Below are 26,645 nucleotides of genomic sequence, written 5' to 3' on the forward strand. Positions count from 1 at the left end.
CTGTATATTGTTTTTTGAGGGTGAATTTGTGGGAAAAAAATGCAACTAGGTATATAGTAAAGAAGCTGCAGCAGCAGCAGACAGTTACGGAGCTTTGGGAGGGATGTAGTGGGAGCTGTACGCACGTACAGTGCCTGCAGGCCTTGCACTGATGTGGATATGCTGTGCCCTGTGTTATGATCCGGTAACTTAGGAGCTGCATGAGACTTTCTCAGGAGTAGGTGGAACCTGTACTGACCGCAATCCCTAAACTGACACCGCAACTAGAAGTAGCCGTGGTGTGTACCTAACAATCCTAGACACCTCGACACAGCCGGAGGACTAAATACCCCTATAGATGGAAATGGGAATCCTATCTTGCCTCAGAGCAGAACCCCAAAGGATAGGCAGCCCCCCACGAATATTGACTGTGAGTATTAGAGGAAAGACACACGCAGGCAGAAAACAGGATTTAGCAAAAGAGGCCACTCTAGCTAAATAGGAAAGGATAGGACAGAATACTAAGCGGTCAGTATAAAACCCTAAAAATATCCACAGCAGAATAATACAAAAATTCCACCATCTAACTAAAGACATGGAGCGTATATCTGCATCTCCTGAGAATCCAACTTGACTGTAAAAATCCTGACACAGTCCAAGCTGAACAAGAAAAGACAAATGAATAGCACTAAATAGTAAACACACCGCATGTGTGCTGTAGAAACAAAAACCAGACACTTATCTTTGTAGATTTGGCAGCAGGGCAGGAAGACCATAAAGAGATCCAAAACCTCCAAGAACAATGGACAACTGGCACTGACTAATGAATCCTGCAACCCTAAATACCCCAGTCAGGCCTGCAATCAGCAGGGACACCTGACCAGAATTGCAAGCCAGGGACAACTGCAATACCACCACCAACCACCGGAGGGAACCCAAGAGCAGAATTCACAACAGTACCCCCCCTTGAGGAGGGGCACCGAACCCTCACCAGAGCCCCCAGGCCGATCAGGACGAGCCAGATGAAAGGCACGGACCAAATCAGCAGCATGGACATCAGAGGCAAAAACCCAAGAATTATCCTCCTGGCCATAACCCTTCCATTTGACAAGATACTGAAGCCTCCACCTCGAAAAACGATAATCCAAAATCTTCTCAACCACATACTCCAACTCCCCATCAATCAACACAGGAGCCGGAGGATCAACAGAGGGAACAACGGGTACCACATATTTCTGCAATAAAGATCTATGGAAGACATTATGGATAGTAAAAGAGGCCGGAAGCACCAATCGAAAAGACACAGGATTGATAATCTCAGAAATCTTATAAGGACCAATAAACCGAGGCTTAAACTTAGGAGAAGAAACCTTCATAGGAACATGACGGGAAGACAACCAGACCAGATCCCCAACCCGAAGCCGGGAACCAACACACCGACGACGGTTAGCAAAACGCTGAGCCTCCTCCTGAGACAACACCAAATTGTCCACCACATGAGCCCAAATCCGCTGCAACCTGTCAACCACCGAATCCACACCAGGACAGTCAGAAGGCACAAGCTGCCCCGAAGAAAAACGAGGATGAAAACCAAAATTACAAAAGAAGGGCAAAATCAAAGTAGCCGAACTAGCCCGATTATTAAGGGCAAACTCGGCCAATGGCAAGAAATCCACCCAATCATCCTGATCAGCAGACACAAAGCATCTCAAGTAAGTTTCCAAAGTCTGATTAGTTCGCTCGGTCTGGCCATTTGTCTGAGGATGAAATGCGGAAGAAAAAGACAAATCAATACCCAACCTAGCACAAAAGGCCCGCCAAAACCTAGAAACAAACTGGGAACCTCTGTCGGACACAATATTCTCCGGAATACCATGCAAACGAACCACATGCTGAAAAAACAACGGAACCAAATCTGAAGAGGAAGGCAATTTAGGCAAAGGCACCAAATGAACCATCTTAGAGAACCGGTCACAAACAACCCAGATAACCGACATCCTCTGGGAAACCGGAAGATCAGAAATAAAATCCATAGAAATATGCGTCCAGGGCCTCTCAGGAATCGGCAATGGCAAAAGCAACCCACTTGCACGGGAACAACAAGGCTTGGCCCGCGCACAAGCCCCACAAGACTGCACAAAAGAACGCACAACACGTGACAAAGAAGGCCACCAAAAGGACCTACCACCCAAATCTCTGGTACCAAAAATACCAGGATGACCAGCCAACACAGAACAATGAACCTCAGAAATCACTCTACTAGTCCATCTGTCAGGAACAAACAGTTTTCCCACTGGACAGCGGTCAGGTTTGTCAGCCTGAAATTCCTGAAGAACCCGTCGTAAATCAGGGGAAATGGCAGAAAGAACCACCCCTTCTTTCAGAATGCCGACCGGTTCAAGGACCTCAGGGGAATCAGGCAAAAAACTCCTAAAGAGGGCATCAGCCTTAATATTCTTAGAACCCGGAAGATACGAGACCACAAAATCAAAACGGGAAAAAAACAAAGACCATCGAGCCTGTCTAGAATTCAGCCGTCTGGCAGACTCGAGGTAAATCAGATTCTTATGATCGGTCAAGACCACAATACGGTGCTTAGCTCCCTCAAGCCAATGTCGCCACTCCTCAAACGCCCACTTCATAGCCAACAACTCCCAATTGCCGACATCATAATTGCGTTCAGCAGGCGAAAACTTACGGGAAAAGAAGGCACACGGTTTCATCAAGGAACTAACAGGATCCCTCTGGGACAAAACGGCCCCTGCGCCAATCTCAGAAGTGTCAACCTCAACCTGAAACGGAAGAGAAACATCCAGTTGACGCAACACCGGGGCAGAAGTAAATCGGCGTTTAAGCTCCTGAAAGGCAGAGAGAGCCGCAGAGGACCAATTAGCCACATCAGCGCCTTTCTTCGTCAAATCGGTCAAGGGTTTAACCACGCTGGAGATGTTACCAATGAAACGGCGATAAAAATTAGCAAAGCCCAAAAATTTCTGAAGGCTCTTCACGGATGTGGGTTGACTCCAATCATGAATGGCCTGAACCTTAGCCGGATCCATCTCTATAGATGAGGGAGAAAAAATGAAGCCCAAAAAAGAAACCTTCTGCACTCCAAAGAGACACTTAGACCCTTTCACAAACAAGGCATTGTCATGAAGGATCTGAAATACTGTTCTGACCTGTTCCACATGAGACTCCCAATCATCGGAAAAAATTAAAATGTCATCCAAATATACAATCAAGAATTTATCAAGATACATCCGGAAGATATCATGCATGAAGGACTGAAAACAGATGGAGCATTGGAGAGCCCGAATGGCATCACAAGGTATTCAAAATGGCCTTCGGGCGTATTAAACTCAGTTTTCCATTCATCACCCTGCTTAATCTGAACAAGATTATATGCCCCCCGAAGGTCAATCTTCATAAACCAACTAGCCCCCTTAATCCTCGCAAACAAATCGGAAAGCAGAGGTAGAGGGTATTGAAACTTGACCGTGATCTTATTCAAAAGGCGATAATCAATACAGGGTCTCAAGGAGCCATCCTTCTTAGCAACAAAAAAAGATCCCGCTCCCAACGGTGAAGAAGATGGCCGAATATGCCCTTTCTCCAAAGACTCCTTAATATAACTCCGCATGGCGGTATGTTCAGGCACAGACAGGTTGAAAAGTCGGCCCTTAGGAAACTTACAGCCTGGAATCAAGTCAATCACACAATCACAGTCCCTATGCGGTGGAAGGGCACTGGACTTGGGCTCATCGAATACATCCTGAAAATCAGACAAAAACTCTGGAGCTTCAGAAGAGGGAGAAGAGGAGATTGCCATCAAAGGAACATCATTGTGAACCCCCTGACAACCCCAACTAGTCACAGACATAGACTTCCAATCCAACACAGGATTATGTACCTGCAACCACGGAAAACCCAGCACGATAGCATCATGCAAATTATGCAACACCAGAAATCGACAATCTTCCTGATGGGCTGGCGCCATGCACATGGTCACCTGTGTCCAAAACTGGGGCTTATTTTTAGCCAAAGGTGTAGCATCAATGCCCCTTAAAGGAATAGGGCTCTGCAAAGACTGCAAGGGAAAACCACAACGCCTGGCAAACTCAAAGTCCATTAAGTTCAAAGCGGCGCCTGAATCCACAAACGCCATGACAGAAAATGATGACAATGAACAGATCAAGGACACAGATAACAGAAATTTAGGTTGTACAGTACTGATGGTATCTGAACTAGCGATTCTCTTTGTACGCTTAGGGCAGACTGGAATGACATGAGAAGCACCGCCACAATAAAAACACAACCTATTCTGACGTCTGAATCCTTGTTGTTCCGTTCTAGACAGAATCCAATCACACTGCATTGGCTCAGGCATCCGCTCCGAGGGCAACGCCACAGCGCGCACAGTTCTGCGCTCTCGCAAACGCCGATCAATCTGAATGGCCAGAGACATAGAATCACTCAGACCGAAAGGCATGGGAAACCCCACCATAACATCTTTAACGGATTCAGAAAGACCCTTTCTGAAAATTGCCGCCAAAGCATCATCATTCCATTTAGTCAACACAGACCATTTTCTAAATTTCTGACAATACAATTCTGCCACTTCTTGACCCTGAGACAGGACCAACAAGGTCTTCTCCGCTTGATCCACAGAATTTGGTTCATCATATAATAATCCTAAAGCCTGAAAAAAGGCGTCTACATTAAGCAAGGCCGGATTCCCAGATTCCAGGGAAAATGCCCAATCCTGAGGATCGCCACGCAGCAGGGAGATGACAATTTTAACCTGCTGAATGGAATCTGTTGTGAATTCCGTTCTCGGGCTCCCTCCTGTGGTCATGAGTGGTACTGTGTGAGTTTGTTCTTGGGCTCCCTCTGGTGGCCTTTAGCGATATGGCTGGTCTTGGCTGGGTTCAGCTGTTTCATTTCCTGCTATGCTGGGCCTATTTAATTCAGCTGGACCTTCACTTGTTGCCTGCTGTCGGTGTATTCAGTCCTGATTCTGAGCTCTCCTGAATATTCCTTGTGACCAGTCTCCTGCTGGAGAAGCTAAGTTTGCTTGTTCATTTTGCTCATTATTTCCTTGAAAACGTTTCTCTGTATATGATGAGTTCAGTCCAGCTTGCTTTAATGTGATTTCTCGCTTGCTGGTTAGTTCTGGGGTGCAGAGTGCGCCCCTCACATCGTGAGTCGGTGTGGGGGTTCTTGTATTCTCTGCGTGGTTTATTTTTGATAGTTTTTGTATTGACCGCACAGATTCCTATCTATTTTCTGTCTATCTAGTGTTAGCGGGCCTCATTTGCTAAACCTGTTTCATTTCTAGGTTTGTATTTTCCCCTTAACTCACCGTTATTATTTGTGGGGGGCTGTCTAAAACTTTGGGGTTATTTCTCTGAGGCAAGTGAGGTCTTTGCTTTCTCTCTAGGGGCATTCAGTTTCTCAGGCTGTGAAGAGGCGTCTAGGTTTTTAGGTAACGCTCCACGGCTGCCTTTAGTGTGTGTGGATAGGATCAGGATTGCGGTCAGTATAGCTCCCACATCCCCAGAACTTGTCCTATATTCTGGTTATATGTGTCAGGTCAGTTTTGAGATCCTACTACCGGATCATACCAGTACAGCAGGCCAAAAAGTGTTAATGCAGCAGAAGAGGGAGAAGAGAAATCCTAAGGTCATTTTTTTTTTCCTCTGCACTGTGTTTAGCCTCTCTCCTCCCCTTAATCTCTGGGTGGTTCTGAATGCAGTTGCAGATATGGACATTCAGAGTCTGTCTTCTAGTGTGGATCATCTCACTGCAAGGGTACAGGGCATTCAGGATTATGCAGTCCGCAGTCCTATGTCAGAGCCTAAAATACCAATTCCTGAGCTGTTCTCCGGAGATAGATCTAGGTTTCTGAACTTTAAGAATAATTGTAAGTTATTCCTTTCTCTGAGACCTCGCTCATCTGGTGACTCTGTTCAGCAAGTTAAAATTGTTATTTCTTTGTTACGTGGTGACCCTCAAGATTGGGCATTCTCTCTGGCGCCAGGAGATCCTGCACTGCTAAATGTGGATGCGTTTTTTCTGGCGCTTGGATTGCTTTATGAGGAACCAAATCTGGTAGACCAAGCAGAGAAGGTTTTGCTGGCTCTCTCTCAGGGTCAGGATGAAGCAGAGGTTTATTGTCAGAAGTTTAGGAAGTGGTCTGTGCTCACTCAGTGGAATGAGTGCGCCCTGGTGGCAATTTTCAGATGGGTCTTTCTGAAGCCCTTAAAGATGTTGTGGTGGGGTTTCCCACGCCTGCGGGTCTGAATGAGTCAATGTCTTTGGCCATTCAGATTGATCGGCGTTTGCGGGAGCGCAAACCTGTGCACCATCTGGCGGTATTTTCTGAGCAGAAACCTGAGCCTATGCAATGCGACAGGATTCTGACCAGAGTTGAACGGCAAAACCACAGACGTCAGAATTAGGGTTGAGCGAAACGGGTCGATCATTTTCAAAAGTCGCCGACTTTTGGCTAAGTCGGCGTCTCATGAAACCCGATCCGACCCCTGTGCTTGTCGGCCATGCGGTACGCGACTTTCGCGCCAAAGTCGCGTTTCAATGACGCGAAAAGCGCCATTTCTCAGCCAATGAAGGTGAACGCAGAGTGTGGGCAGCGTGATGACATAGATCCTGGTCCCCACCATCTTAGAGAAGGGCATTGCAGTGATTGGCTTGCTGTCTGCGGCGTCACAGGGGCTATAAAGGGGCGTTCCCGCCGACCGCCATCTTACTGCTGCTGATCTGAGCTTAGGGACAGGTTGCTGCCGCTTCATCAGAAGCAGGGAGAGCGTTAGGCAGGGTCCACTAACCACCAAACCGCTTGTGCTGCAGCGATTTCCACTGTCCAACACCACCTTCGGTGTGCAGGGACTGTGGAAGCTATTTTTTTTTTTTTTTCCCCTCAGCGCTGTAGCTCATTGGGCTGCCCTAGAAGGCTCCGTGATAGCTGTATTGCTGTGTGTACGCCACTGTGGAAACCAACTGCTTTTTTCAAAGCACATATCCTCTTGTTCCTTCCTTTCTGCACAGCTATCTTTTCTGTTTTTCCACACTTTTTATTTAATTTGTGCATCAGTCCACTCCTATTGCTGCCTGCCATACCTGGCTTACATTACTGCAGGGAGATAGTAATTGTAGGACAGTTTTTTTTTTTTTTTTTTTTTTTTTTTTTGTGGGAGATTAAGATTGGCATTTCTGCTACAGTGCCATCCCTGTGTGTGCCATCTCTCACTGAGTGGGCCATAGAAAGCCTATTTATTTTTTCCGTGATTTGTGTTCTAAAATCTACCTCAACACAAAAACAGTACATCAATCAGTGGGAGAAAAATATTGGCCTCAGTCAGGGCTTGTGTGCCACTGCTGTGTGTGCTATCTCTCATTCAGTGGGCTATAGCAAGCCTATTTTTTTTTTTTTTTTTTAATATTATTTGGTTTCTAATTCTCCCTGAAAAAAAAAAAAAAAACCTAAAAAAACAGTGGGAGAATAATATTGCCCTTTCAGCTTGTGTGCCAGTCTTGACTCCTGGGTGTGCCACCTCTCTCCCTCTCATTCAGTGGGCCATAGAAAGCCTATTTATTTTTTTTTTTAAATATTATTGGGTTTCTAAAGTCTCCCTGAAAAAACAAAAAATACATAAAAAAACAGTGGGAGAGTAATATTGCCCTTTCAGCTTGTGTGCCAGTCTTGACTCCTGGGTGTGCCACCTCTCTCCCTTTCATTCAGTGGGCCATAGAAAGCCTATTTATTTTTTCCGTGATTTGTGTTCTAAAATCTACCTCAACACAAAAACACTACATCAATCAGTGGGAGAAAAATATTGGCCTCAGTCAGGGCTTGTGTGCCACTGCTGTGTGTGCTATCTCTCATTCAGTGGGCTATAGCAAGCCTATTTTTTTTTTTTTTTTTTTTTTTTAATATTATTTGGTTTCTAAAGTCTCCCTGAAAAAAAAAAAAAAACATAAAAAAACAGTGGGAGAGTAATATTGCCCTTTCAGCTTGTGTGCCAGTCTTGACTCCTGGGTGTGCCACCTCTCTCCCTTTCATTCAGTGGGCCATAGAAAGCCTATTTATTTTTTGGTTTTTTTAATATTATTTGGTTTCTAAAGTCTCCCTGAAAATAAAAAAAAAAAATACATAAAAAAACAGTGGGAGAGTAATATTGCCATTTCAGCTTGTGTGCCAGTCTTGACTCCTGGGTGTGCCACCTCTCTCCCTCTCATTCAGTGGGCCATAGAAAGCCTTGTTTTTTTGTTTTTTTTTTAATATTATTTGGTTTCTAAAGTCTCCCTGAAAATAAAAAAAAAAAACATAAAAAAACAGTGGGAGAGTAATATTGCCATTTCAGCTTGTGTGCCAGTCTTGACTCCTGGGTGTGCCACCTCTCTCTCTAATTGTGGGCCATAGAAAGCCTATTTATTTTTTGGTTTTTTTAATATTATTTGGTTTCTAAAGTCTCCCTGAAAATAAAAAAAAAAAATACATAAAAAAACAGTGGGAGAGTAATATTGCCCTTTCAGCTTGTGTGCCAGTCTTGACTCCTGGGTGTGCCACCTCTCTCCCTTTCATTCAGTGGGCCATAGAAAGCCTATTTATTTTTTGGTTTTTTTAATATTATTTGGTTTCTAAAGTCTCCCTGAAAATAAAAAAAAAAAATACATAAAAAAACAGTGGGAGAGTAATATTGCCATTTCAGCTTGTGTGCCAGTCTTGACTCCTGGGTGTGCCACCTCTCTCCCTCTCATTCAGTGGGCCATAGAAAGCCTTGTTTTTTTGTTTTTTTTTTAATATTATTTGGTTTCTAAAGTCTCCCTGAAAATAAAAAAAAAAAACATAAAAAAACAGTGGGAGAGTAATATTGCCATTTCAGCTTGTGTGCCAGTCTTGACTCCTGGGTGTGCCACCTCTCTCTCTAATTGTGGGCCATAGAAAGCCTATTTATTTTTTGGTTTTTTTAATATTATTTGGTTTCTAAAGTCTCCCTGAAAATAAAAAAAAAAAATACATAAAAAAACAGTGGGAGAGTAATATTGCCCTTTCAGCTTGTGTGCCAGTCTTGACTCCTGGGTGTGCCACCTCTCTCCCTTTCATTCAGTGGGCCATAGAAAGCCTATTTATTTTTTGGTTTTTTTAATATTATTTGGTTTCTAAAGTCTCCCTGAAAATAAAAAAAAAAAATACATAAAAAAACAGTGGGAGAGTAATATTGCCATTTCAGCTTGTGTGCCAGTCTTGACTCCTGGGTGTGCCACCTCTCTCCCTCTCATTCAGTGGGCCATAGAAAGCCTTGTTTTTTTGTTTTTTTTTTAATATTATTTGGTTTCTAAAGTCTCCCTGAAAATAAAAAAAAAAAACATAAAAAAACAGTGGGAGAGTAATATTGCCATTTCAGCTTGTGTGCCAGTCTTGACTCCTGGGTGTGCCACCTCTCTCTCTAATTGTGGGCCATAGAAAGCCTATTTATTTTTTGGTTTTTTTAATATTATTTGGTTTCTAAAGTCTCCCTGAAAATAAAAAAAAAAAATACATAAAAAAACAGTGGGAGAGTAATATTGCCCTTTCAGCTTGTGTGCCAGTCTTGACTCCTGGGTGTGCCACCTCTCTCCCTTTCATTCAGTGGGCCATAGAAAGCCTATTTATTTTTTGGTTTTTTTAATATTATTTGGTTTCTAAAGTCTCCCTGAAAATAAAAAAAAAAAATACATAAAAAAACAGTGGGAGAGTAATATTGCCATTTCAGCTTGTGTGCCAGTCTTGACTCCTGGGTGTGCCACCTCTCTCCCTCTCATTCAGTGGGCCATAGAAAGCCTTGTTTTTTTGTTTTTTTTTTAATATTATTTGGTTTCTAAAGTCTCCCTGAAAATAAAAAAAAAAAACATAAAAAAACAGTGGGAGAGTAATATTGCCATTTCAGCTTGTGTGCCAGTCTTGACTCCTGGGTGTGCCACCTCTCTCTCTAATTGTGGGCCATAGAAAGCCTATTTATTTTTTGGTTTTTTTAATATTATTTGGTTTCTAAAGTCTCCCTGAAAATAAAAAAAAAAAATACATAAAAAAACAGTGGGAGAGTAATATTGCCCTTTCAGCTTGTGTGCCAGTCTTGACTCCTGGGTGTGCCACCTCTCTCCCTTTCATTCAGTGGGCCATAGAAAGCCTATTTATTTTTTGGTTTTTTTAATATTATTTGGTTTCTAAAGTCTCCCTGAAAATAAAAAAAAAAAATACATAAAAAAACAGTGGGAGAGTAATATTGCCATTTCAGCTTGTGTGCCAGTCTTGACTCCTGGGTGTGCCACCTCTGTCCCTCTCATTCAGTGGGCCATAGAAAGCCTTGTTTTTTTTTTTTTTTTTAAATATTATTTGGTTTCTAAAGTCTCCCTGAAAATAAAAAAAAAATACATAAAAAAACAGTGGGAGAGTAATATTGCCATTTCAGCTTGTGTGCCAGTCTTGACTCCTGGGTGTGCCACCTCTCTCTCTAATTGTGGGCCATAGAAAGCCTTTTTATTTTTTTCCTTCATTTGTGTTTTAAAATCAACCTCAACACAAAAACACTACATCAATCAGTGGGAGAAAAATATTGGCCTCAGTCAGGGCTTGTGTGCCACTCCTGTGCGTGCCATCTCTCATTCAGTGGGCCATAGAAAGCCTTGTTTTTTTGTTTTTTTTTTAAATATTATTTGGTTTCTAAAGTCTCACAGAGAAAAAAAAAAAAATAAATTAGGTGGGAGATTAATATTGACATTAGTGCTTGAGTGACAGTCCTGCGTGTGTGTCATCTCTGTGATTTGGTGTCACAGAAAACAGAGTGTGTAACATTGTGCCTGATTTTCCTTGTGGTCTCACCAACCTGTTAAGGGATATTGAAATCATACTGAAGTTATAGCTCACCGTGTAAGTTGTTTGACAGCAACAAATAAAGTTAGTTTGGTTACGATTTTTAAACAATGAGGAAGTCTGGTGCAAGAGGTCGTCGTGGGCGTTCATTGTCAGCTGGTAATGATGGTAGTGGTAGTGGAGCATCAGGTGGTCGTGGGGATAAAAATATTCCACCTAAGTCTGGAGCTGTGGAGCCAGTTTCGTCGTCAGGCTACACAAGGCCTCGAACGCTCTCTTTTCTGGGAGTAGGAAAACCGCTTTTAAAGGCTGAGCAGCAACAGCAAGTTTTGGCTTACATTGCAGACTCAGCCTCTAGCTCTTTTGCCTCCTCTTCCGAAACTGGTAAATGTAAAAGCAGCGCGTCGCTTGTGGATGTTCACGGTCAGGGACAAGTCGCTTCCTTGTCCTCCTCAGCAAAAACTACAACAAGAGAGAAGGATGCAGCAGGCGACACAACGGGTCACTCCATGGAGCTCTTTACACATACCGTCCCTGGCTTAGAAAGTGAAACATTTAACAGGCCATGCCCATTACAAGTAGATTCTGACATGGAGTGCACTGATGCACAGCCACAGCCAGAGTACTATGCTGCTCCTTTGACTCAGACCACCACATTGCCGTCTCAGGGTACAGATCCACAATCAGACCCTGATGAGACTATGTTGCCCCGCCACGAACGCTATACCACCGACCGACACAGTGACACAGACGAAGTTGCACACGAGCTCGAAGAGGAGGTAATAGATGACCCAGTTATTGACCCCGATTGGCAGCCATTGGGGGAACAGGGTGCAGGCGGCAGTAGTTCAGAAGCGGAGGTGGAGGAGGGGCCGCAGCAGGCATCAACATCGCAACAGGTTCCATCTGCCGGGCCCGTATCTGGCCCAAAACGCGTGTCAAAGCCAAAACCTGTTGGAGGACAGCGTGGCCATCCGGTTAAAGCTCAGTCTGCAATCCCTGAAAAGGGATCCGAGTCTAGGAAGAGTGCAGTCTGGCATTTTTTTAAACAACATCCAACTGATCAGCGCAAAGTCATCTGTCAAAAATGTTCAACTAGCTTAAGCAGAGGTCAGAATCTGAAAAGTCTAAATACTAGTTGCATGCATAGACACTTAACCACCATGCATTTTCAAGCCTGGACTAACTACCAAACGTCCCTTAAGGTTGTAGCACCCTCGGCCAATGAAGCTAGTCAGCAACGCAACATCCCTTCCGTCACTGTAAGGCCACCATTTTCCGCACCACCGGCAGTATCTGTGCAGGTTTCTTTGCCAGCCAAAAGCAGTCAGGGTCAGGGAATCACCAGTTTAGTAGGAGGAAATATTGCATCTAGGGCACCGGCGGAAACAATACCGTCTCCAACCGTCTCTCAGTCTGCCATGTACACCGGCACACCCGAAAGTTCCACGATCTCCTGCTCTCCAGTCCAGCTCACCCTACATGAGACTCTGGTTAGAAAAAGGAAGTACTTATCCTCGCATCCGCGTACACAGGGTTTTAACGCCCACATAGCTAGACTAATCTCGTTAGAGATGATGCCCTACCGTTTAGTTGAAAGCGAAGCTTTTAAAGCCCTGATGGAGTACGCTGAACCACGATACGAGCTACCTAGTCGACACTTTTTTTCCAGAAAAGCCATCCCAGCCCTGCACCAGCATGTTAAACAGCGCATCGTCCATGCACTTAGGCAATCTGTGAGTACAAAGGTGCACCTGACTACAGATGCATGGACCAGTAGGCATGGCCAGGGACGTTATGTGTCCATCACGGCACACTGGGTGAATGTGGTGGATGCAGGGTCCACAGGCGACATCAATTTAGGGACAGTTGTGCCTAGCCCACGGTCTAGGAAACAGTTGGCTGTAGGCGTTCGCACCCCCTCCTCCTCCTCCTCGTCCTCCTGCAGAAGCTACAGCTCTTCCACAGAACGCAGTCGGCCAACCACTCCATCGGCAGATGACACTGTTGCACACCAGTTGTCCCATTATGGGCCAGCTACTGCCAAGCGTCAGCAGGCTGTATTGGCTATGAAGTGTTTGGGCGACAACAGACACACCGCGGAAGTTCTGTCTGAGTTCTTGCAACAAGAAACGCAGTCGTGGCTGGGCACAGTAGATCTTGAGGCAGGCAAGGTAGTGAGTGATAACGGAAGGAATTTCATGGCTGCCATCTCCCTTTCCCAACTGAAACACATTCCTTGCCTGGCTCACACCTTAAACCTGGTGGTGCAGTGCTTATTGAAAACTTATCCTGGGTTCTCCGACCTGCTCCTCAAAGTGCGTGCACTTTGCTCACATATCCGACGTTCGCCTGTACACGCCAGCCGTATGCAGACCTATCAGCGGTCTTTGAACCTTCCCCAGCATCGCCTAATCATAGACGTTGCAACAAGGTGGAACTCAACACTGCACATGCTTCAGAGACTGTGCGAACAGAGGCGTGCTGTTATTTATTTGTGGGAGGATACACGGGCAGGCAGTAGGATGGCAGACATGGAGTTGTCAGGTGTGCAGTGGTCGAAGATACAAGACATGTGTCAAGTCCTTCAGTGTTTTGAGGAATGCACACGGCTGGTTAGTGCAGACAACGCCGTAATAAGCATGAGCATCCCCCTAATGCGTCTGCTGATGCAAAGTTTGACGCACATAAAGGAGCAGGCGTCTGCACCAGAGGAAGAGGGAAGCCTTGATGACAGTCAGCCATTGTCTGGTCAGGGCAGTGTACAGGACGAGGTAGCGGGCGAAGAGGAGGTGGAGGACGAGGAGGATGATGGGGATGAGTATATTTTTAATGCGGAAACTTTCACGGGGGCACAGGAAATTGGTTGCGTGTCACGGCCGGGTTCTGGTTTTTTGAGGGACACAAGTGACGTAGATTTGCCTGCAACTGCCCCTCAACCAATCACAACCGGAGATTTGACAACTGGAACTTTGGCCCACATGGCGGATTATGCCTTACGTATCCTAAAAAGGGACACACGCATTACGAAAATGATGAACGATGACGATTACTGGTTGGCCTGCCTCCTTGATCCACGCTATAAAGGCAAATTGCAAAATATTATGCCACATGAGAACTTGGAACTAATATTAGCAACCAAACAATCAACTCTTGTTGACCGTTTGCTTCAGGCATTCCCAGCACACAGCGCACGTGATCGTTCTCACACAAGCTCCAGGGGGCAGCAGACTAGGAGTGTTAGGGGTGCACACATCAGAAGTGGCGTTGGACAGAGGGGTTTTCTGACCAGGTTGTGGAGTGATTTTGCTATGACCGCAGACAGGACAGGTACTGCTGCATCAATTGAAAGTGACAGGAGACAACATTTGTCCAGTATGGTTACTAACTATTTTTCATCCCTTATCGATGTTCTCCCTCAACCGTCATTCCCATTTGATTACTGGGCCTCCAAATTAGACACCTGGCCAGAATTGGCAGAATATGCATTGCAGGAGCTTGCTTGCCCGGCAGCAAGTGTCCTATCAGAAAGAGTATTCAGTGCTGCAGGTTCAATATTAACCGAAAAAAGGACTCGTCTGGCTACCCAAAATGTTGACGATCTAACATTCATTAAAATGAACCACAACTGGATTTCGAAATCTTTTGCCCCACCTTGCCCGGCCGACACCTAGCTTTCCTATGAAAAGCTCTTGCCTGTGAATTACTTTTCTAATGTCTAATTTGCTGCAGCTGATTGTACAGCATACGACATGTTTACACCTCCCTAAATGGCAAAACTCCCCACACGGGGCCGTGGTATCGCGACTTGGCGCAAGCACCCGTGAGACTGCTGTTTGTCTGAAGAGGTGGGTGTGCTCGCTTTTGGTTGACGGCATTGCTACTGGGTCCCTCATAGTACAATGTAGTGTCTCTGGCGGTGGTGGTGCGCACCCAACGTCAGACACACCGTTGTAACATGAGGGGCCCTGGGGCGGTCCCGCCGGCCTCAAGAGAGTTCCCCCCTACCCCAGCTCAAAATGTGCTCTACCACGTGCAAAATTATGTCGCACAGCTCCACCAATCTTTAGTCTATTCGCTGACATCATTCAATGTCTGGCACTGACAATACAAATTTGTAGACATCTATGATGCAACTTAAAGTAGTCTGTGTCTGTGTCCTATATTGGCACCATTAAATAGTTACTGCCAAATTACAATGTCAGAAACTCAGTAGATGAGCCCACCCCTGTACCTAAGTATGCCACCTTTTTTTTTTGTTTTGGTTGTTTTGCGAGACATTAACATCTATTTATATTTTGGGAGTACTGGGACAGACACTCCTTGCACTACTCCTCCACTCACCACCAAGCTGCCTGTGTATCCATGTAACCGCTGTAAAACTGCCATGAGCCTATTGTTTGTTATTTTAGGCCTTTGATAGCCTGTCTGCGGTCCCTACTTTAAATACTCCTCCACTGACCACCAAGCTGCCTGCCCGTGTATCCATGTAACCGCTGTGAAACTGCCATGAGCCTATTGTTTGTTATGTTAGGCCTTTGATAGCCTGTCTGCGGTCCCTACTTTAAATACTCCTCCACTGACCAGACCACTGCTGCCCGTGTACCCCTGGAACCAATTATAAAGTGCCTACAGCCAGCCCATTTTCTTATGTTAGGCCTTTGAAGCCTGTCTGCGGTCCCTACTTTAAATACTCCTCCACTGACCAGACCACTGCTGCCCGTGTACCCCTGGAACCAATTATAAAGTGCCTACAGCCAGCCCATTTTCTTATGTTAGGCCTTTGAAGCCTGTCTGCGGTCCCTACTTTAAATACTCCTCCACTCACCACCACCAAGCTGCCTGCCCGTGTATCCATGTAACCGCTGTGAAACTGCCATGAGCCTATTGTTTGTTATTTTAGGCCTTTGATAGCCTGTCTGCGGTCCCTACTTTAAATACTCCTCCACTCACCACCAAGCTGCCTGCCCGTGTATCCATGTAACCGCTGTGAAACTGCCATCATGAGCCTATTGTTTGTTATGTTAGGCCTTTGATAGCCTGTCTGCGGTCCCTACTTTAAATACTCCTCCACTGACCAGACCACTGCTGCCCGTGTACCCCTGGAACCAATTATAAAGTGCCTACAGCCAGCCCATTTTCTTATGTTAGGCCTTTGATAGCCTGTCTGCGGTCCCTACTTTAAATACTCCTCCACTCACCACCAAGCTGCCTGCCCGTGTATCCATGTAACCGCTGTGAAACTGCCATCATGAGCCTATTGTTTGTTATGTTAGGCCTTTGATAGCCTGTCTGCGGTCCCTACTTTAAATACTCCTCCACTGACCAGACCACTGCTGCCCGTGTACCCCTGGAACCAATTATAAAGTGCCTACAGCCAGCCCATTTTCTTATGTTAGGCCTTTGATAGCCTGTCTGCGGTCCCTACTTTAAATACTCCTCCACTCACCACCAAGCTGCCTGCCCGTGTATCCATGTAACCGCTGTGAAACTGCCATCATGAGCCTATTGTTTGTTATGTTAGGCCTTTGATAGCCTGTCTGCGGTCCCTACTTTAAATACTCCTCCACTGACCAGACCACTGCTGCCCGTGTACCCCTGGAACCAATTATAAAGTGCCTACAGCCAGCCCATTTTCTTATGTTAGGCCTTTGAAGCCTGTCTGCGGTCCCTACTTTAAATACTCCTCCACTCACCACCACCAAGCTGCCTGCCCGTGTATCCATGTAACCGCTGTGAAACTGCCATGAGCCTATTGTTTGTTATTTTAGGCCTTTGATAGCCTGTGTGCGGTCCCTACTTTAAATACTCCTCCACTCACCACCAAGCTGCCTGCCCGTGTATCCATGTAACCGCTGTGAAACTGCCATGAGCCTATTGTTTGTTATTTTAGGCCTTTGATAGCCTGTGTGCGGTCCCTACTTTAAATACTCCTCCACTCACCACCAAGCTGCCTGCCCGTGTATCCATGTAACCGCTGTGAAACTGCCATGAGCCTATTGTTTGTTATGTTAGGCCTTTGATAGCCTGTCTGCGGTCCCTACTTTAAATACTCCTCCACTGACCAGACCACTGCTGCCCGTGTACCCCTGGAACCAATTATAAAGTGCCTACAGCCAGCCCATTTTCTTATGTTAGGCCTTTGAAGCCTGTCTGCGGTCCCTACTTTAAATACTCCTCCACTGACCAGACCACTGCTGCCCGTGTACCCCTGGAACCAATTATAAAGTGCCTACAGCCAGCCCATTTTCTTATGTTAGGCCTTTGAAGCCTGTCTGCGGTCCCTACTTTAAATACTCCTCCACTCACCACCACCAAGCTGCCTGCCCGTCTATCCATGTAACCGCTGTAAAACTGCAATGAGCCTATTGTTTGTTATTTTAGGCCTTTGATAGCCTGTCTGCGGCCCCTACTTGCAATACTCCTCCACTGACCACAATGCTGCCTGGAGTGCCTGCCTGTGTATCCATGTAACCGATGTAAAACTGCCATGACTGCCTACTGTTTGTTATTTTAGGCCTTTGATAGCCTGTCTGCAGCCCCTACTTGCAATACTCCTCCACTGACCACACCAATGCTGCCCGTGTACCCCTGGAACCTATTTAAAAGTTCATAGAGCCTAGTTATATATTTTATTTACTATTAATAAGGCCATGATGGACTACGCTGTACCACGCTACAAGCTAACCAGTCGACACTTCTTTTGCGAGAAAAGCCATCCCAACCCTCCACCAGCATGTAGAAGACCGCATTGTCCATGCACTCTGGCAATCTGTGAGTACAAAGGTGCACCTGACAACAGACGCATGGACCTGTAGGCATGGCCACGGAAGATTACGTGTCCATTACGGCGCAATGGGTTAATGTGGTGGATGCATGGTCCACAGGGGACAGCCTACTAAGTCTGTCTGCAGTCCCTAATTCAAATTGTGCTCCACTGTCTAAATCGGAACTTCCACCTTCTGGCTTTCGGCCTATAGTATCAGAAATTAAACTGCATTTGGCCTTCAACTTTGGTTAGGGCCTACTAACGGCTTCTGCCCCTCCCTGGTGTTGCCCTCAACTAAATAAAGCTGAGCTTCAACCTTCTGCTCCAAATTACCATTTTGAAAAATGCAATAGGCTTTTCAGGCCTACTAAAGGAGTCTGTCTGTGTGCCCCTCCCTGGTGTTGTCCTCAACTAAATAAAGCTGAGCTTCAACCTTCCGGCTCTCATTATGTGGTTTTAAAAAAAAAAAAGGTGGTTAGGGCCTACTAACGGCTTCTGCCCCTCCCTGGTGTTGTCCTCAACTAAATAAAGCTGAGCTTCAACCTTCCGGCTCTCATTATGTGGTTTTAAAAAAAAAAAAGGTGGTTAGGGCCTACTAACGGCTTCTGCCCCTCCCTGGTGTTGTCCTCAACTAAATAAAGCTGAGCTTCAACCTTCCGGCTCTCATTATGTGGTTTTAAAAAAAAAAAAGGTGGTTAGGGCCTACTAACGGCTTCTGCCCCTCCCTGGTGTTGTCCTCAACTAAATAAAGCTGAGCTTCAACCTTCCGGCTCTCATTATGTGGTTTTAAAAAAAAAAAAGGTGGTTAGGGCCTACTAACGGCTTCTGCCCCTCCCTGGTGTTGTCCTCAACTAAATAAAGCTGAGCTTCAACCTTCCGGCTCTCATTATGTGGTTTTAAAAAAAAAAATGGTGGTTAGGGCCTACTAACGGCTTCTGCCCCTCCCTGGTGTTGTCCTCAACTAAATAAAGCTGAGCTTCAACCTTCCGGCTCTCATTATGTGGTTTTAAAAAAAAAAAAGGTGGTTAGGGCCTACTAACGGCTTCTGCCCCTCCCTGGTGTTGTCCTCAACTAAATAAAGCTGAGCTTCAACCTTCCGGCTCTCATTATGTGGTTTTAAAAAAAAAAATGGTGGTTAGGGCCTACTAACGGCTTCTGCCCCTCCCTGGTGTTGTCCTCAACTAAATAAAGCTGAGCTTCAACCTTCCGGCTCTCATTATGTGGTTTTAAAAAAAAAAATGGTGGTTAGGGCCTACTAACGGCTTCTGCCCCTCCCTGGTGTTGTCCTCAACTAAATAAAGCTGAGCTTCAACCTTCCGGCTCTCATTATGTGGTTTTAAAAAAAAAAAAGGTGGTTAGGGCCTACTAACGGCTTCTGCCCCTCCCTGGTGTTGTCCTCAACTAAATAAAGCTGAGCTTCAACCTTCCGGCTCTCATTATGTGGTTTTAAAAAAAAAAAAGGTGGTTAGGGCCTACTAACGGCTTCTGCCCCTCCCTGGTGTTGTCCTCAACTAAATAAAGCTGAGCTTCAACCTTCCGGCTCTCATTATGTGGTTTTAAAAAAAAAAATGGTGGTTAGGGCCTACTAACGGCTTCTGCCCCTCCCTGGTGTTGTCCTCAACTAAATAAAGCTGAGCTTCAACCTTCCGGCTCTCATTATGTGGTTTTAAAAAAAAAAAGGTGGTTAGGGCCTACTAACGGCTTCTGCCCCTCCCTGGTGTTGTCCTCAACTAAATAAAGCTGAGCTTCAACCTTCCGGCTCTCATTATGTGGTTTTAAAAAAAAAAAATGGTGGTTAGGGCCTACTAACGGCTTCTGCCCCTCCCTGGTGTTGTCCTCAACTAAATAAAGCTGAGCTTCAACCTTCCGGCTCTCATTAAGTGGTTTTAAAAAAAAAATGGTGGTTAGGGCCTACTAACGGCTTCTGCCCCTCCCTGGTGTTGCCCTCAACTAAATAAAGCTGAGCTTCAACCTTCTGCTCCAAATTACCATTTTAAAAAATGCAATAGGCTTTTCCGGCCTACTAAAGGTGTCTGCCCCTCCCTGGTGTTGTCCTCAACTGAACAAAGCTGAGCTTCCACATTCTGGCTTTCGCCCTATACTATCAGATATTAAACTGCATTTGGCCTACTAGTGTGGTTAGGCCCTTGAAACAGTGTCTGCTGCTCTTGGGTTTGCTACTCCACTGAACAAAGCAATGCCGCCTGTTTAGTCCTGTTACCAATTTTGAACTGCATGTAGCCTACTTTATTCTTTGGCCCTATATCTGTTTCCTCCTCATCCTGCCCATTGCCCAGCCACTGCTAAATGAGTCTGCTGGTACATTGACCGAGACCACTACATTCCCCTTGTACTCTACACAGCCAGAATCTGTCCCTGCTGAAAGTAAGGTTCCCCTTCCCGCATGTTATACCACCTTACACAGGGACAAAGAGGAAGGTGCAGATGAAAGTGCAGGTTCCTTCATCAGGTGGGGGGGCATACTCGTTGGCGACGTCACTGGCACAGGGCCCCTCAGAGTACGCAAAAGTGTCGCTGCTGGTGGGAGGCGCCCCCGCCATGCAAACACACCGCCGTACTTTGAGGGGCCCTGTGCCAGTGGCAATGCGAACGAGTGGGCCCCCCCCCTGCTTGCTCAGGATCACAGCACTTGCAACTTTTAAATAATTACCTTTCCCTGCAACACCGCCGTGACGTAGTCCGCATTTCCTGGGCCCACGAAAAACTTGAGCCGGCCCTACTCCCCCCACAACTTTTGCCAAATGACCCCCAATTCCCTATGCCCAACTATTATTATAAAGTTAATTAAGATTGACAAGCTTCAGAAACAAGAATGGATGTTTTTGGCATTAAAATGGGCACTGTAGGTGTTTTCCTGGCCTCCACTCACTGCCGACTATGCTTCCCCATTGACTTGCATTGGGTTTCGTGTTTCGGTCGATCCCCGACTTTTAGCGATAATCGGCCGACTGCACTCGACTCGACTCTGGACAAAATCGGGTTTCCCAAAACCCTACTCGATCTTAAAAAAATGAAAGTCGCTCAACCCTAGTCAGAATGGGTTGTGCTTTTACTGTGGGGATTCTGCTCATGTTATCTCAGAGTGTTCTAAATGCACAAAAAGGTTCGCCAAGTCTGTCACCATTGGTACTGTACAACCTAAATTCATTTTGTCTGTTACTTTGATTTGCTCTCTGTCATCCTACTCAGTTATGGCTTTTGTGGATTCAGGTGCTGCCCTGAATTTGATGGATTTGTCATTTGCCAGGTGCTGTGGTTTTATCTTGGAGCCTTTACAATTCCCTATCCCACTAAAGGGAATTGATGCTACGCCATTGGCCAAGAATAAACCTCAGTACTGGACTCAAGTGACCATGTGCATGGCTCCTGCACATCAGGAGTTGATTCGCTTTCTTGTGCTACATAATTTGCATGATGTTGTCGTGTTGGGTCTGCCATGGCTGCAGGCTCATAATCCAGTCCTGGATTGGAAAGCAATGTCTGTGTCAAGTTGGGGGCCAGTTGGTTCACCAAGATAGATCTTCGAGGAGCGTATAATCTTGTGCGCATAAAGCAGGGTGATGAATGGAAAACAGCGTTTAATACGCCCGAAGGCCATTTTGAGTACTTGGTGATGCCTTTTGGGCTTTCTAATGCCCCCTCTGTGTTTCAGTCCTTCATGCACGACATCTTCCGAGAGTATCTGGATAGATTTATGATTGTGTACCTGGATGATATTTTGGTCTTTTCTGATGATTGGGAGTCTCATGTGAAGCAGGTCAGGATGGTATTTCAGGCCCTGCGTGCCAACGCCTTGTTTGTGAAGGGCTCTAAATGTCTCTTCGGAGTCCAGAAGGTTTCCTTTTTGGGCTTTATTTTTTCTCCTTCTACTATTGAGATGGATCCAGTCAAGGTCCAGGCTATTCATAACTGGACTCAACCTACATCTGTAAAGAGTCTTCAGAAGTTCTTGGGTTTTGCTCATTTTTACCGTCGCTTTATCACTAGTTTTTCTAGTGTGGTTAAACCTTTGACGGATTTGACCAAGAAGGGTTCTGATGTGACAAATTGGTCTCCTGCGGCCGTGGAGGCCTTTCAGGAGCTGAAACGTCGGTTTTCTTCGGCTCCTGTCTTGCGCCAGCCCGATGTCTCTCTTCCCTTTCAGGTCGAGGTTGATGCTTCTGAGATTGGAGCAGGGGCTGTCTTGTCGCAGAGAAGCTCTGATGGCTCTGTGATGAGACCATGTGCTTTCTTTTCAAGAAAGTTTTCGCCTGCCGAGCGGAATTATGATGTTGGTAATCGAGAGTTGTTGGCAATGAAGTGGGCATTTGAGGAGTGGCGACATTGGCTTGAGGGAGCCAAGCATCGTGTGGTGGTCTTGACGGATCACAAGAATTTGACTTATCTTGAGTTTGCCAAACGGTTGAATCCGAGACAGGCTCGATGGTCGCTGTTTTTCTCTCGTTTCGATTTCTTGGTTTCATATCTTCCGGGTTCGAAAAACGTGAAGGCTGATGCCCTTTCTAGGAGTTTTGTACCTGACTCCCCGGAAGTTTCTGAACCGACTGGTGTCCTCAAAGAGGGGGTGATTTTGTCTGCCATCTCTCCTGATCTGCGACGGGTGTTGCAGGAGTTTCAGGCCAATAGACCTGACCGTTGTCCACCAGAGAGACTGTTTGTCCCGGACAGATGGACCAGTAGAGTTATTTCCGAGGTTCATTCTTCGGTGTTGGCGGGTCATCCTGGGATTTTTGGTACCAGGGATTTGGTGGCGAGGTCCTTTTGGTGGCCTTCCTTGTCGCGGGATGTGCGTTCCTTTGTGCAGTCCTGTGAGATTTGTGCTCGGGCCAAGCCTTGCTGTTCTCATGCCAGTGGATTGCTTTTGCCTTTGCCTGTCCCGAAGAGGCCTTGGACGCATATTTCCATGGATTTTATTTCGGACCTTCCTGTCTCTCAGAGGATGTCTGTCATCTGGGTGGTTTGTGATCGTTTTTCTAAGATGGTCCATTTGGTACCCTTGCCTAAGCTGCCTTCCTCCTCCGATTTGGTGCCACTGTTTTTTCAGAATGTGGTTCGTTTACATGGTATTCCGGAGAACACTGTGTCTGACAGAGGATCCCAGTTTGTGTCCAGATTTTGGCGGTCCTTTTGTGCTAAGATGGGCATTGAATTGTCGGCCTTCCATCCTCAGACGAATGGTCAAACCGAACGAACTAATCAGACCTTGGAAACTTTATTTGAGATGTTTTGTTTCTGCTGATCAGGATGATTGGGTGACTTTTTTACCATTGGCTGAGTTCGCCCTCAATAATCGGGCTAGTTCTGCTACTTTGGTTTCACCTTTCTTTTGCAATTCTGGTTTTCATCCTCGTTTTTCCTCGGGTCAGGTTGAGCCCTCTGACTGTCCTGGGGTGGATTCTGTGGTGGATAGGTTGCAGCAGATTTGGAACCATGTAGTGGACAATTTGACGTTGTCCCAAAAGAAGGCTCAGCGCTTTGCTAACCGCCGTCGCTGTGTGGGTCCCCGACTTCGTGTGGGGGATTTGGTATGGTTGTCTTCTCGTTATGTCCCGATGTAGGTTTCCTCTCCTAAGTTCAAGCCTCGTTTCATCGGTCCTTATAAGATTTTGGAAATCCTCAACCCTGTGTAATTTCGTTTGGACCTCCCAACATCGTTTGCCATTCATAATGTGTTCCATAGGTCATTGTTGCGGAGATATGTGGTGCCTGTGGTCCCTTCTGTTGATCCTCCTGCTCCGGTCTTGGTCGAGGGGGAGTTGGAGTATGTGGTGGAGAAGATCTTGGATTCTCGTATTTCGAGATGGAAGCTTCAGTACTTAGTTAAATGGAAGGGCTATGGTCAGGAGGATAATTCCTGGGTTGTCGCCTCCGATGTCAATGGTTCGTGCCTTTCATTCGGCTCGTCCTGATCGGCCTGGGAGCTCTGGTGAGGGTTCGGTGACCCCTCCTCAAGGGGGGGTACTGTTGTGAATTCCGTTCTCGGGCTCCCTCCTGTGGTCATGAGTGGTACTGTGTGAGTTTGTTCTTGGGCTCCCTCTGGTGGCCTTTAGCGATATGGCTGGTCTTGGCTGGGTTCAGCTGTTTCATTTCCTGCTATGCTGGGCCTATTTAATTCAGCTGGACCTTCACTTGTTGCCTGCTGTCGGTGTATTCAGTCCTGATTCTGAGCTCTCCTGAATATTCCTTGTGACCAGTCTCCTGCTGGAGAAGCTAAGTTTGCTTGTTCATTTTGCTCATTATTTCCTTGAAAACGTTTCTCTGTATATGATGAGTTCAGTCCAGCTTGCTTTAATGTGATTTCTCGCTTGCTGGTTAGTTCTGGGGCGCAGAGTGCGCCCCTCACATCGTGAGTCGGTGTGGGGGTTCTTGTATTCTCTGCGTGGTTTATTTTTGATAGTTTTTGTATTGACCGCACAGATTCCTATCTATTTTCTGTCTATCTAGTGTTAGCGGGCCTCATTTGCTAAACCTGTTTCATTTCTACTTTTGTATTTTCCCCTTAACTCACCGTTATTATTTGTGGGGGGCTGTCTAAAACTTTGGGGTTATTTCTCTGAGGCAAGTGAGGTCTTTGCTTTCTCTCTAGGGGCAGTCAGTTTCTCAGGCTGTGAAGAGGCGTCTAGGTTTTTAGGTAACGCTCCACGTCTGCCTTTAGTGTGTGTGGATAGGATCAGGATTGCGGTCAGTATAGCTTCCACATCCCCAGAACTTGTCCTATATTCTGGTTATATGTGTCAGGTCAGTTTTGAGATCCTACCACTGGATTTTAACAGGAATCACCAGAGGATCGAGGTCTCAGAGCAAAAAACAGTTTACAGTTGTTTTTAAAACTCAAAAATTTGGACCTGTCACCAAAAAACAAATCAGGAGTAGGAATCTTAGGCTCTAAAACCGGAGTTTGAACAATATAATCAGAGATACCTTGTACCCTAGCAGCAAGCTGGTCTACACGAGAAGCTAATTCCTGAACATCCATGCTAGCACAAGACTCCTCAGCCACCCATAGATAAAGAGGGAAAAAAAGACAAAACAGACTGCAGAAAAAAAATGACTAAACAACTTTCTTCCCTTCTTCTGAGATGCATTTAACTCATTGTTGGCCAGTTGTACTGTTATGATCCGGTGACTTAGGAGCCGCATAAGACTTTCTCAGGAGTAGGTGGAACCTGTACTGACCGCAATCCCTAAACTGACACCGCAACTAGAAGTAGCCGTGGGGTGTACCTAACAATCCTAGACACCTCGACACAGCCGGAGGACTAAATACCCCTATAGATGGAAATGGGAATCCTATCTTGCCTCAGAGCAGAACCCCAAAGGATAGGCAGCCCCCCACGAATATTGACTGTGAGTATTAGAGGAAAGACATACGCAGGTAGAGAACAGGATTTAGCAAAAGAGGCCACTCTAGCTAAATAGGAAAGGATAGGACAGAATACTAAGCGGTCAGTATAAAACCCTAAAAATATCCACAGCAGAATAATACAAAAATTCCACCATCTAACTAAAGACATGGAGCGTATATCTGCATCTCCTGAGAATCCAACTTGACTGTAAAAATCCTGACACAGTCCAAGCTGAACAAGAAAAGACAAATGAATAGCACTAAATAGTAATCACACCGCATGTGTGCTGTAGAAACAAAAACCAGACACTTATCTTTGTAGATTTGGCAGCAGGGCAGGAAGACCAGAAAGAGATCCAAAACCTCCAAGAACAATGGACAACTGGCACTGACTAATGAATCCTGCAACCCTAAATACCCCAGTCAGGCCTGCAATCAGCAGGGACACCTGACCAGAATTGCAAGCCAGGGACAACTGCAATACCACCATGTTGTGAACTCTGTTTTTGGGCTCCCTCTTGTGGTCACAAGTGGTACTGTGTGAGTGCTGTCTTTGGGCTCCCTCTGGTGGCTCTTTGTGTCATTCTGCAGGTCTGGGGCTGGCTTCAGCTGTCTCGTTATCTGTTAGCTGGTTTCCTATTTAGCTCACCTGGACTTTCAGTGGTTGCCTGCTGACGATGTATTCAGTGCTATTTTGAGCTCTCCTGAATTCCTTTGTTATCAGTCTCTCCAAGAGAAGCTAAGTTTCTGTTTGGTTATTTTTTGCTCATCAGTGTTCAATATGTTTCTTGGTTATTTATTTGTCCTTGTCCAGCTTGCTAATATGTGATTTCCTTGCTTGCTGGTAGCTCTAGGGGGCTGAGTTTCTCCCCTCACACCGTTAGTTGGTGTGGGGGTTCTTGAATTCTCAGCGTGGATATTTTGTATAGGGTTTTTTACTGACCGCACAGTTCCCTGTCTGTCTTCTGCTATCTAGTATTAGTGGGCCTCATTTGCTGAATCTGTTTTCATTTCTACGTTTGTATTTTCCCCTTACCTCACCGTTATTATTTGTTGGGGGCTTCCTATATCTTTGGGGTCATTTCTCTGAGGCAAGTGAGGTCTTACTTTCTCTATAGGGGTAGCAAGTTTCTCAGGCTGTGTCGAGACGTCCAGGAATTTAGGCACGTTCACCGGCTACCTTTAGTGTGTTTGGTTAGGATCAGGTTGCGGTCAGTCCAGTTACCACCTCCCTAGAGCTCGTTCTATGTTCAGTAACTAAGCCAGTCCATTCTGTGATCCTCAGCCACTAAGGATCATAACACCACCAACAACCACTGGAGGGAACCCAAGAGCAGAATTCACAACAGCCCTGCCTACCTAGTGCTGCAATATCGGGACCCACGAATTAGCCCTAAAAAGGACTGTTGGTTACTGAGGAGTTATGGACTGAACAGTTGCAGACCTACACTAACTATAAAAACCACGATTCTGACCCTATCTCAGCACCAGCTCTCCCTACTCTCACTGAATCCAGAGCAGAATGCGGCGAGCAGGGTGGTGCCAGGTCTCTTATACTTGGGATGATGCTGTGCAGCCCAGCCAATCACTGCATGACCACAACAAAGATGGCTGCGGCTGCACAGTGATTGGGTCTCTAAAGTCCGCCAAAAATGCTGGGT

The sequence above is a fragment of the Ranitomeya variabilis genome, chromosome 2 (assembly GCF_051348905.1).
Source record: "Ranitomeya variabilis isolate aRanVar5 chromosome 2, aRanVar5.hap1, whole genome shotgun sequence".
NCBI classification, from domain to species: Eukaryota; Metazoa; Chordata; class Amphibia; order Anura; family Dendrobatidae; genus Ranitomeya; species Ranitomeya variabilis.